General features: G+C 35.8%; 1 long non-coding RNA gene across 1 annotated transcript; it reads right to left on the bottom strand.

The window, feature by feature from the left end:
• Nucleotides 1-6,649: 6,649 nt before the first annotated feature.
• On the bottom strand, nucleotides 6,650-12,623 carry LOC127853929 (uncharacterized). Its single transcript, XR_008036795.1, has 3 exons — nucleotides 12,541-12,623; nucleotides 9,231-9,402; nucleotides 6,650-7,093 (listed from the first exon to the last, which is right to left on the bottom strand). It is a non-coding gene; the product is annotated as an uncharacterized LOC127853929 (long non-coding RNA).

The raw sequence follows: 12,623 nt of genomic DNA, 5'->3' as shown, positions 1-12,623 counted from the left end.
TGCAGACATTCTCCAGAACTAGATATAATAAACGTTTGAAGTATTCTAAATCGTGCAACAGCCGAGGACCAACAGCTTCTCCGACCGACCATCATCGTCTTCATTCGGAAGCCGTCGTTTCAATCGACTGCATGTTACCATCTACAACCAGATGTCAAATACTCTCCAACCGGACGTCTCATCTCTTCACCTAGACGCCACATCGCCTCCAGCAAAGATGTCAAAAATGGACACTATTCGTATTGGATTTCCCAAACCAGTGACACATTCCACTTCATTGTGATTGACATTGACTTTTTAAATATTCCGACGTTTTATTATTTCAGCAGAAACATTCGATAAAAATTTCATTAATAATATGCAGATTTTCATCATATATATGTTTTAGTCACTGATGTTTTCATGTTTGCGTGTTTGATTTTCTACATCGTATGTATTAATATGTTTTCGTTTACTTCCATACTTACATTCTTAAAGATTTTTCTGTATCCTAAAATACATAAAAATCAAATTGAGAGGATAAGTTGTGTCAAATAATGATGAGAAATTGGGTGAAATATTTGGGTTTTCTTTATGTACGAAATATTGACAAGTATATCAGTAGCGAGTATGCATTAACAACAAAGGGGTTACAATGCTGTTGACACAAGCCTTAGGCTGTATTTGCATTATTTATTATTTGTACCACAACGCTCATTAACGTGTGCGTACTTGAATAGTGACTTCTCCAGTAGGTTGAAATTCAGCCAATCAGGAACAAGCACGTATAGAACACTGACCAATGGGATTCATAACTGAGTTTCACGGGTCAGATGTTAGAGGGAAACAAGACAGTTAGCGTTTAGACTTGGAGGTGTACGGATCGAGAAAGATACGATCATGTAGCTATCAGACTGTATTTGTATAACTGAAAATATTAAGTATGTTAGACATTAAATTGGACTAGAAACTGATACATGGTGTTGTTGAATATTTTATCCTGTATTATGCAGAGAAATTAACATAAATAGAGATGGACCGACTTGTCCCATGCGCGGCACGAGAAAATGGGAGTTAATGCAAAACTCGTCATCTTGGCATTATGCGCATGACGAAATATCGAATGATAGGCTACATACCGGTAATTTAAGAGTAATGAACATTGTTAGTAACTATGTGTCGTCTATGAACTATGAACGATTACGTGACACTGTACTTGTTATGAAAGTTTAATGTGTTTCCATTTTTGTTCAAATAATTGAAGTGTATCATTGTTCAGGGCAATTTCTTTTTCAATTTGAATCTTCAGTTTTAAATAATTTATAAAACAGTTGATGGTAGGTCTTTGTTTTATGTATTTCGTGCTGCAAAGGATAGTGGCCATCAAATTTATTTATGTAATGCATACTTACAGTTAAAGTTTATTAGAGCAAAAACAACATTCGTTAATGTATTTACTAGTATTTAACAGATATAACTTCAAAAACAACATTCTAAAAACTATACAATATATAGAATAATTAATTCATTTCGTCTGTTTTATCAACTATTTAAAAACAAAGATTGTCCTTTCTGAATTATTCATCAAGCTACTAATCGTGCGTCGTAATGACAATGACGCTGGAAGTTACTAGTTTATAGTGATATTGTTGTGATTTTGTTCTGTCTGTTCTCCATGCCATTCAAATTATCACAGGTCTTATAATAACTGTATAGTTAGCGTGTATTCCAAATAAGGATATTTACGTATTGTAGGAAATGGCCAAAGAATGTGGGCGCGCCCGTGATTTCCTTCGCCTATTTATCCAGTAAATATTCTGTTACACCAGTTAAAAAACCGGATACACCAGTTGAAATATCATTCGAAATATATGATGGAAGTATTATTATTACTAGCTTTTCGTACCTCTTTTGTCTTATAAAAAGGTATTTACTAAGTGGGAATTTCTCATGTATCATAGTAATATTTGTATACGTCTCTGTATATATATATATATATATATATATATATATATGTGTGTGTGTGTGTGCGTGCGTGCGTGCGTGCGTGCGTGCGTGCGTGTGTGTGTCGTTGTTTTTTGTTTTCAGCAAAGCTTGTCAGACCCTGTATGTGCTTATCTTCAATTCAATGACAGGTTCCTATTATATATATTGTAATAATGAGTACTTCATATGATAAACATTGATTTTAGCTTTATTGGCTCACTTTATCTTTATTGCTTAAAAGAAAGGAAGTTTGTAGAAATCAAATATTTCTACCTTAGTCTCGTGTGTGTGTTTGCATATTAATTCACATATTACATTCTCAGAGATATTTTGTTAAACCTCTTCTTACAGCGGTACTCCTAATATCTGGTCTACCGAAGGCTGCTCGCTGACTTCCTTTGACAGGAACACTGGCGTTGTGACCTGCACCTGTAGCCACCTGACTCATTTTGCCGTGCTGATGAGTCCGGCAGTACCGACGACAGTAAATTGACAAATTGTTACCCTTGATATATTATACAAGTGTAAATGTCGTCATGTGAATTAACAAACTTATAAAGTTTATATACCTTGCACTGCTGACATGATTTGAACAGAGGTTGCATTATGTCAACACGAATTAATAGAAGGATATAAATACTAAATAAAAATATGATGTATCCAAGACAGCTGTTCCTGTCAAAAGTGTTCATTTTGAAATTATCTATGAATTGTGTATTCTTCTACAGGCGCATGCCCACAGCCGTGCTTTAGGATAGTTCTCTATCATAGGATGTTCTATTTCAATGGTCGGCCTTGCCCTCACCGTCATCGTTCATCTTGTGTTCTGCTGGAGGTAGTATGATGTTGGTTGTTTATGTGTCGCGTTTTGAGAAGGATTCGTTTGTCAGATTGTCACGTATGTACATTGTATTTAATAGCAAATGCCTTATATTATGTATCCAATCTTATTTTAAAACGTCTCATGTCTTATTTTAGATCGCTCTCATCAGACCGGACTGTTTTGCTGATGAATGTTTGCTTTATATTCTTCATCGGCTATCTTGTGTTTCTAACCGGAATCGAGAAAACATCAAATTCGGTAAACTGATTTGAAAATGTTATAACACATTGTTGACATCAGAACTGCAGCTTGTTTTGAAAGTACAATATTATGGAAATTAAGTTTAGACACAGATGTGAAATGCTAACGGTTCGGTTATTCTAGCAGGCAGTTAAACTTTGAAATTCCTCGCTTTGTTTAATAAGCATTTGTATATACCAGCTATTGCTATTTTCGGACATGAGGTTAGCCATCATATTGTTTGTAATTATCTAACAGACTGTATGCACAGCCATTGCTGTTATCCTGCACTACATTTTCCTCGTCGTGTTCTTTCTGATGTTAGCCGAGGGACTCATGATCACCTATCTGGTGCTAATCCGTTCCGCAAACGGCGCATTGTGGTGCCTTTCATTATGGCTGCATACGGTACACTTTTTAATAAATTAGATGCTGGCCCTTTATTTGAGTGTGGTCTGACACACCGTTGCAAAATCGTTCCGTTCCTCTAACATGAGTAATGGCTCAGTTGTTTTGTGTTGAATATACTACAACATAACGATCAGTTGGTGGGTTTGAGTGTGTTCTACTAAACCTATTAGCTGTTCAATGTGTTGTCACATAGTTATAAAAAATAAAAACATAATTATAAATATATATTAATACACACACACACACACACATATATATATATATATATATATATATATATATATATATATATATATATATATATATATATTTCGTATGATTTTTTTAAATCACTTGTATGTATAGGGATATATTTCGTCGTATTTGTTGAAGGCAAGATTTTCGGATGCTAAGAATACTTTCTCTTCGGCAATGTGCTTGTACATTTATTTTTCATAGATGTGTTAATGAACTTTTCAATTCTATTTCAGCCATTCCGATTTTGAAAGTTGGAATTTCAATGGGCGTCGCACAGCTGAAAGGATACGGCAACGAGTCATTGTAAATATTTGTGATTTAAAATTACATTTAAATTAAATATTTGTGATTTAAAATTACATTATAAACTATTTGACGCAACTGGAACAATAATATAAACTTCTACATATTAAACTGGAGTAATGTATCAGCCTTGTGATATATTGATACCAGGTTCGATCCCTATTTGGGAAGCGTCAACAAACAACACAAGTACCTTGATTTTTGCAGTATACGAAATCAAACTCAATCAAAATCATGTACAAATAAAACACTTTACTTAGAGTATGTTTTAAGTTTGTTTTTGTTTTACTTCTTGCATTGTACATGGTACTACATACTGTTATGATTTGCTCAACGTGTTGCTATGTACATTTATACCAATACTTGTACACTTGTTATACACATGTTTATACTTAAAAGTTGTTGGTTGACGGTCGATGGTGGTTTATATTGGGCATTTGCTGGACCTATCATTTAAGTCGTCGTTGTAAGTTATCGCATATTTTTTTGTAAAATATACATTTAATTGTTTAACTGTATATACTTCATATTTTGTAGAATTCGTAGAGACATAATATTAGTGCTTTTAGAATCTTAAGAATATCAAGCATCTTCTAATTGTATAATACGCCAATTTCTTTGTGATCCAGTTGCGTGACAAAAAAATGAAAAATATTGTAAACATTTCTCGTGTCGCTAACGCGTCTTTTAAAGGGATCTTTTCACGCTTTGGTAAATTGACAAAATTGAAAAAAGTTGTTTCAGATTCGCAAATTTTCGTGTTAGTTATGATATTTGTGAGGAAACAGTAATACTGAACATTAACCATGGTCTAATATAGCCATTATATGCATCTTTTTACGATTTTAAAACCTAAAAATTATAAAGCGTTGCAACGCGAAACGATTGAATAATTTGGAAAGTTCTGTTTTTGTCGTTAAATTTTGTGAAACAACGAAGATTGCTTATATAAGGTATAAAATACGTCAAGAATGTGTACTCGGCGGAATAGCTCAGTAGGCTAAAGCGTTTTTACTTCAGGACTCTGGCAGGACTCCAGGGTCACTGGTTCGAAACCTGCTCCGGGCAATGTTCTTTTCCTTTTTTAATTTTATTCTTGATTTTTTACTGGAGCTTTTACGATCCAATGTTTACAATTATCAATATAAAGCATTTAATAAATAAGTTAAAAAATGCCCAAATCTGTGAAAAGGCCCCTTTAATACTGTATTCTGCAGTAAATCATGTTTAATTCCGGGAAACATGTGTTTTCATAATATATTCGAAAGAAAAGGCTATTAGTTGATTATATATGTGTGTTACAAGTAACTGTGTCACATGTATAGTACAGTTTTATAGACGTTCATTACTTGCGACGAATCTGGATAAACAAATACATGTGTAATCCAAACGATTTGGTATTTCAGGGAAATATTGTCAATCTTGGAATTATCTTGAAGTTTGGGATCTGTGGCATTTCCGCTATGGCAAAGAAATCAGATCTGGAAAAAATCAAGTATATTCGTGTTTTGTTTTCATGTTCAACAACTTTAAATCGTTATTTTAAATGATTTGCAAGATAGGTTATTACCAGCATAGGTTTATGTTAGCATAAGTAAATAACGCTATATGTATTATTTAACTGTTCTTTTGTGTCTTCATGTAAGGCTTCGTTTTGGCCCCTCTAAATATTGATTGAAATTTTGTGCAGATTGTCGTGTTGTTATTTTCATTTTTTTAAATCCTGTACCGTTTTTACGTTTTTGGTTTAGTTTTTCACTATTAATAATTGACGCACAAATGTTACATAGGACGGGCGCAAGGAGTGTCGGCGTGCTAACCCCCATGTTTGGCATCACGTGGCTTATCTGCGTATTTGCCGTCAATGACGCGACGTCGGTCTTTCAGTGGCTATTCGTCATACTGAAATCACTCCATGTAACTTCTGCATTTTATGGGCTTATTTTGGTTTACCTTGATGCTACATGAAATGAGTATAAAATTATGTATGTTGTATCGTTGTGTAAAAGAAGGTGAAAATTATAAAAAATATTCTGATTAGGTTAACATTGACCACGCATTAAGTGCATCTTACTTTTTATGTAAATTATTGTGTGATATTACGTCGATACAATTGTAATTGAAGTCAGATATTCCACGTGGAAAATTAAATATCACAAATATCACACACACGCAACAAGCACCTGAAGAGAATGAATAAACGTGCTGCCACTTTGGAAATGTTAAATTCTGGCGTTGGATATATGTATGTAATAGTCATTGAATTATTTAGACCCAAAAAGCTTGATCACATATATGTATGCATTTTTATTTTACAGGGTCTAATGATATTTATTGTGAAGTGTCCACTGGACAAAAAGGTACGTCTTATAAACATGTATTGCATCAACTGTGACTGTGCTAACATTCGGTGTGCGTAATATAATGTATTTAACCGTATTATTAAAACTGTGTAAAACACAACAACAGAGCAAAAAAATATTACGTCGAAGTACAACATCAGTTAAACACACAAAACAGTGACATATGCTTGCAATAAAAGTGTAATGAAAACATGAAAATAGACATAACAATACTCCGAAATCGATGAGACAATTTATTCATACAAAAAAAAACTCTATGCATGATCATTATATTACTTTTTCAGAAACAGAAGGTGTTCCGTGGCATTTCAATTAAAAAAATAGCACCAGCAATAAGATCTTAGCAAATATAAATGTAAGTATTCCGTTTACTCCGCCTTAAATGAATTATATAATGTATCTAAAAACACAAGCTAGCAAAAATACGATAATCAAAAATAGGCCACACATGACTAAAATGAGAGAAAGTATGACACTTTCAACTTTGTCTTGAGTGATGCGAAGTGCGGTAAACACTTGTTTGTCAACTGCTTTCGTTGTGGTATTTCCGGGAATAGTCAGAGCGCTCCCGAGAAGAACCGGAACTAACGTTGTCAAAAAGGCAGTCGCTGGTTCGCCAAAACGTGACCCGTGTGACGTCAATGACGTCATATTGTTCGCGAGCTGGAGGTATGGTCTTTCATCTCGGTACTCCGTCCAAATGATCGGTCGGTCGTCTGCAGACATCAGGGGGATTGGCCTGTTCGGGTCTCTGCAAAAGTAGTTGTGGTAATAGTTGACAAATACTAAAGGGGAAATACAGTCATAGAGAATAATAGGTTGGTGTTGATTATAGATCAGGTTTAGCATGCGAGGCTAAGAAAACAAAAAGCACGAACCTTGGCGAGTGCTTTTTCATTTTCGTGCCGAGCATGATAAACCTGATCTATCATCAACACGAATCTAGTATTCTATTTATCCCACTTTTTATTCTGTAAACCTTTTTATTTAAACAAAATTAGTTTTCACGAGTGTCTGTCGTACTTTGATAATGACTGTAGTGTAACCAAGGTCAGTGTATTACTCCGCGTTCGAAAAATAACCGCTGATCAAATAATCAATTATTTTTTTTGAGAATATCGTTCTGTGACAAAGAGTTGTGCATTATGGAATACAATTTTATTCATATTGAATTGCAAATCTAAAAGTTTTATAACATCATTATAACATTTGGTTGTTAAATAAAAGGAACTACATTTGTTCACAACGTAGCCTCATACCACACACAATTCACTTATAAAAATACAGGTAACAAGGTGCGTGGGTAAAAAGTAGTCCCGATTCGGCACGTGTCGTGGTTTATATCAGAAATTTAATCAAAGGGGCTTTAATCAACCGAATTCGCTGTAAAAGTGAGATAAAATGTGTTCTCAGCTGTCATTTGAAGCATGACTAGTTTTACGGTTGACGCATAAGTTAGTTATATACTCGACAAGCTCGAGTGATTTACTGACGGCATACTTCGTATATCAGGTAGAAAATACATGATATATTAACAGATTTTTAAATACACCAAAATTACATGAAAAATATTGCAATACGAAGAATCGAACAGTACAATTTTCATCGCATTGATCTTTGTGTCATAGGATCGGGTACCAATATTTAAATATTGTTAAATTGATTAGTTTCTGCAAAAAAATGTTTTTAATATGATTTACGTTTTCGTTTGCGTTTATAGAAACAAAATATAATTAACACATGGTGTACAAAAGGACTCGTGTTAAATGCCCATTAATTGCAAATATTTAAAATTAAAAACAGATTTCTGGTCCGGCATTCGAATCATGCCCGTTAGACAAAAGCCAATTGATTCCTATTAAACTACTCGGATATATCAACGGACTTAAAACGTGCGAGATAATGTTCACGTCATAAACGCTTGAAAATCAACGTGGCCATGGGGGAATAATTTGACGTGTAAACTTCTATAAAGAATGCAATCAACCACCGTGAATTGATGCATATTTTGACATTTGAGAACAAAAATGGATAATAACAAATTAGATTATAAACATCAGCATATTTAATGTATGAGTAATACACAAACAGTTTAAGGACTTTTACGGACACTTAACATGGTATTATACTTGGTTCTATTTAAAATCACGCGATATTGAGATGCTATGTCTTGAAACGACGACTGGAGTTTGTAATTGTATTTATTATAATCTGACATTGAACATTAACCAATATTGATCATGGTAATATTCCCTACACTTGTAAATTCTAATGCATAGAGGAAAACAGTTTGCCGAAATAAAATGATATCTGAGAGAAATGGTGACAAATACGATGATTTGAGTCGCGTTCTGAGAAAAATGGGCATAATGCATGTGGGTTCAGTGTCGTCCCAGATTAGCCTGTGCAGTCCGCACAGGCTAATCAGGGACAATACTTTCCGCTTTTATAACATTTGTCGTTTAAATGAATTCTCTTCTTAGCAAAAATCCAATTTAGGCGAAAAGTGTCGTCCCTGATTAGCATGTGCGGACTTCAAAGGCTAATCTGGGACGACACTTTACGCACATGCATTATGCCCAGTTTTCTCAGAACACCACTCATTTAAAAAAAAAAGACGACGACGAGAAAGCTGATTTTGCTGTGATGAATTTAGGATGACGACGATGGTGGGGTTGACTGTGATGATGATGATGATGATGATGATGATGATGATGATGATGGTGATGGTGATGATGATGATGATGATGATGATGATGATGATGATCTCCACTACTGCGATGTTTTAATGATTACCCGGGAGATAATCCCACACTGCGTTAAGTTATGAGAAAATGATGGAAAAAAAAGAGGAGGACGAAAAATATGAAAAAGAATTATGCACGTACCCAGTTTTAATAAAATTCGATATCCATATCAGCATATTTTCTGACATGACAAAATCTTCTTTCTCCAGATCGTCACCGGAAATACCCGCCTCTGCCATCATGGCGGCCGGGTATCCAAACGCCGGTAGTAAATCAGAGCCATGTGCCGCCCCTTTCACCCACGGGCTTTTTCCTGCCAAATACGACGGAACATATGAGAATTTGTAGACAAACGTTGAGGTGTTATAGTTTGTGTATGAATGCGCGTCCGCGACTGTCACCACAGGAACAACAAAATTAACATCGGTCGAAAGTCGTATCAGGTTATCTTTCATGTTTTTGGCGCTTTTCGGGTCGGTCCAGTTGGTGTATTGAATCATGACCGACGTTTGGATATTGTTTCGCGTTATATTGTCTATTGTCTTGTTAATAATCAATTCGTGGTTCTGATAGACCGGTTCGAGCATGGCGGGAATTATCACGTGCTCGAATTCGTCTGCGTTCAGATGCATAATATTCCAGTTCGGCGTGGGTCCAAACGCATTGTTGAGAAGATCCAGAAGTTTCGAGCTTCCGTCTTCGCTGGTTATGCCAGTCACGATATCTAACGACCGGAAGAAGCTGAAGGCATCGGAAGTGGTATCGTTATTCACATGGTTTATGATTTTAAGCGGATGGTCGATTAAAAATTCTCCGTCCACTGTAGGCCCGATGTTGCGGATTTTCGACTGGACGCTGAGTATTTCCGCAGCCTCTTTGGTCCGAATGCAATCTACCAGCGGTTGATTGCTAAAGGTAAAGTTTGACCTTCCGTCGAAGCACTTCAGTTCCCTGGCGATTTCCCGGACGTTTGATCCATGAAGCGCCCACGGGCTTGTTCCAGTCCCGCTCATTACAATGACCCTATGGAAGAGTCCCCGATTTCCTGCGTATAGCGCGTGCAGGAGCGCGCTAGCCGCCCCGGCTTCGTTCCCCATCAGTGTGATATTGTGCACATCGCCTCCGAACGCTGCGATGTTGTATCTTACCCAGCGGACAGCCAGCTGTTGGTCCCATAGCCCGTAGTTTCCACGCGCGAATTCATCGCCGCTGTTGAGGAAACCCAAAATTCCTAATCGATAATTTAACGTTACCACTATAATATCGCCGGTCAAGGACAGAACTTCCGGTGACACATCGCTTGACGTCCCCTGTGTAAAACCTCCTCCGTGGATGTATATAAGGACTGGGAATTTCTTCGTTGGGTTTATTGTACTTTCGACGGGCGCATAAACATTTAAAAACAAACAATCCTCACTCGGTAGAGCTGTGCTCAGTTTAGCCCCCGTCTGCGAACACGGTTCCCGAAATGACGTCGCGTTGTAAGGGCGGGCGAACTTCGCTCGTAAGTCTAACTTCCGGAACCTCGTCCAGTTCTCTGGCGTCGCTGCGTAAGGTATCCCGAGGTAGGTGACATACTGAAGATTCCGTCCCTTGAAGGTCAAGTCTCGGATACTTCCTATTATAGTCCCGACGTCCGTAAAAGCGTTGAACGTCATACCGAGAGTGACCGCACAAAATCCCAATACCGCACATATATTTCGCATGTTTAAATTCGCAATTAACTTTGAATATATATCCTGATTAAAATTATTATTTCATAACATTTCCAAAAATATTGTAAGTTGTTTATGTGTCTATATAGTTTTCGTTGGTTGATGCGAACAGGTTTTATATATATTATTACTGAATAAAACGGTCATACATTTGTATTATTTAGTAACGATATTGATATTATTATGCATAAAAATGCGTCAGGGAAGCTGTATTTTAATTGGTTGTAAAATCTTTACGTAGAAAAAATGTTTACGTTCCAATGTGACATCCAAACATTGCACGTGCAAAAGATACCTTTTGCGTTACATATGACAAGCTGATAAATTAATTAGCGATATCGTAATTGGTTATTAATGCGCCTCGGGTGAAATGATGCATCGTTCGATTGGACACACGAAAATACCACGTAACGCACTGAGTTTATACTATTAGGTACCAGTTTAATAAATCATTGAGTCATGTTAGGTATTCTGTTTTTATAAATAACAATATTTTACTCGAATAAATGTTTAACAGTTTAGAAACGTTTTCTGGTTTAATCTTTTGGAAATTTTGATAGAGTAAATATTGTCACTACTATATCACTGAAATATATGATTCATTTAAGAGACTTCCGTGAAACACTAGAAATCGACCGAAAAAGGTGAAGAAAATGTAGATTTTTGTTTACAGTTCTTTCTTGCTTGCCTCATGAAATTATAAATTATATTTTTATTGCTTTAACCAACTCAGCTTAGATTGCCCTTTAAGAAAATTATGTTTTAAATTGTCTCTAATAAAATTATGTTTTTTGGGGTCTCTTGGTGCAAATGTTGTATTTATATTTTGTTAAACGAGCGTACTTTACGTCATTAAAGTACGCGGTGATTGGAGTTAGTATATTGTAAAATATTAGCTATTAGAGGAACACTGTTCTAACTGCGGAATCCAGCGTAATGACGCCCGTATTGCACTAGAATTTCGGGTCAATGTAGCTCACGTTTGATGATCAAATCAAGTTTTCGGTTATACATCGAGTCGTGTTCTTCAAAAACAGGGTTAAATGCATGTCCGTTAAGTGTCATCTCAGATAATCATTTCTTTCCGCACAGGCTAATCAGGGACGAAATTTTCAGCGTTTATGGAATATTTGTTTAAAGAAAGTCTCTTCTTAGCGAAAATCCAGTTTAAGAGGAAAGTGTCGTCAATTATTAGCCTGTGCAAACGTTACAGGGTAATCTGGGAAGACACTTTACGCACATTCTTAAGGGGAATATCAGTGATTTAAAAGTAGTAAAACATGTTTTCAAACATGTGAAAATAGCTGCAAAGCTATACTGTAATAGTGAGATTTTAAGTTTATAAATGAACTGCACTCCTATCACATTTTGACATCTTTGGCACTGCACCGGGTCATATAATTTTTTCATTAACATGTTGAATGTAAAGTCGAATTTTTCCACTAATACGATTTTTTAAGAAACCCTGGTGGATGTGTTACTCTGGGACATAGGTTGATATAATTTTCGGTGCAAAAACTTTTTCACTGGCATACATTTAAGGAAATTTGTAAATAAAGTGCTAAATTGGGGACATAGCCCTGCATCGTCGACTTCAAATAGCCATATTTCAATAAATCCTGAATAATAATGACCAGGATTTTTCTAACGTACATGATAATACCTCCTTTGCATATACCAAGAGATATTTTAATTCAAAAATGCCTTTAAATAATTATAGAACTGGATTTACTAACCTTACCGAAATTCAGCAAATTGTATCGGCAACTTTTCCAAGCACATCCAACTTTTCACAGCATATCGGGTTTCCAGGGGTGTG

Source organism: Dreissena polymorpha, chromosome 12 (genome assembly GCF_020536995.1).
Source record: "Dreissena polymorpha isolate Duluth1 chromosome 12, UMN_Dpol_1.0, whole genome shotgun sequence".
NCBI classification, from domain to species: Eukaryota; Metazoa; Mollusca; class Bivalvia; order Myida; family Dreissenidae; genus Dreissena; species Dreissena polymorpha.
This window is presented reverse-complemented; position numbering and strand designations above follow the sequence as displayed.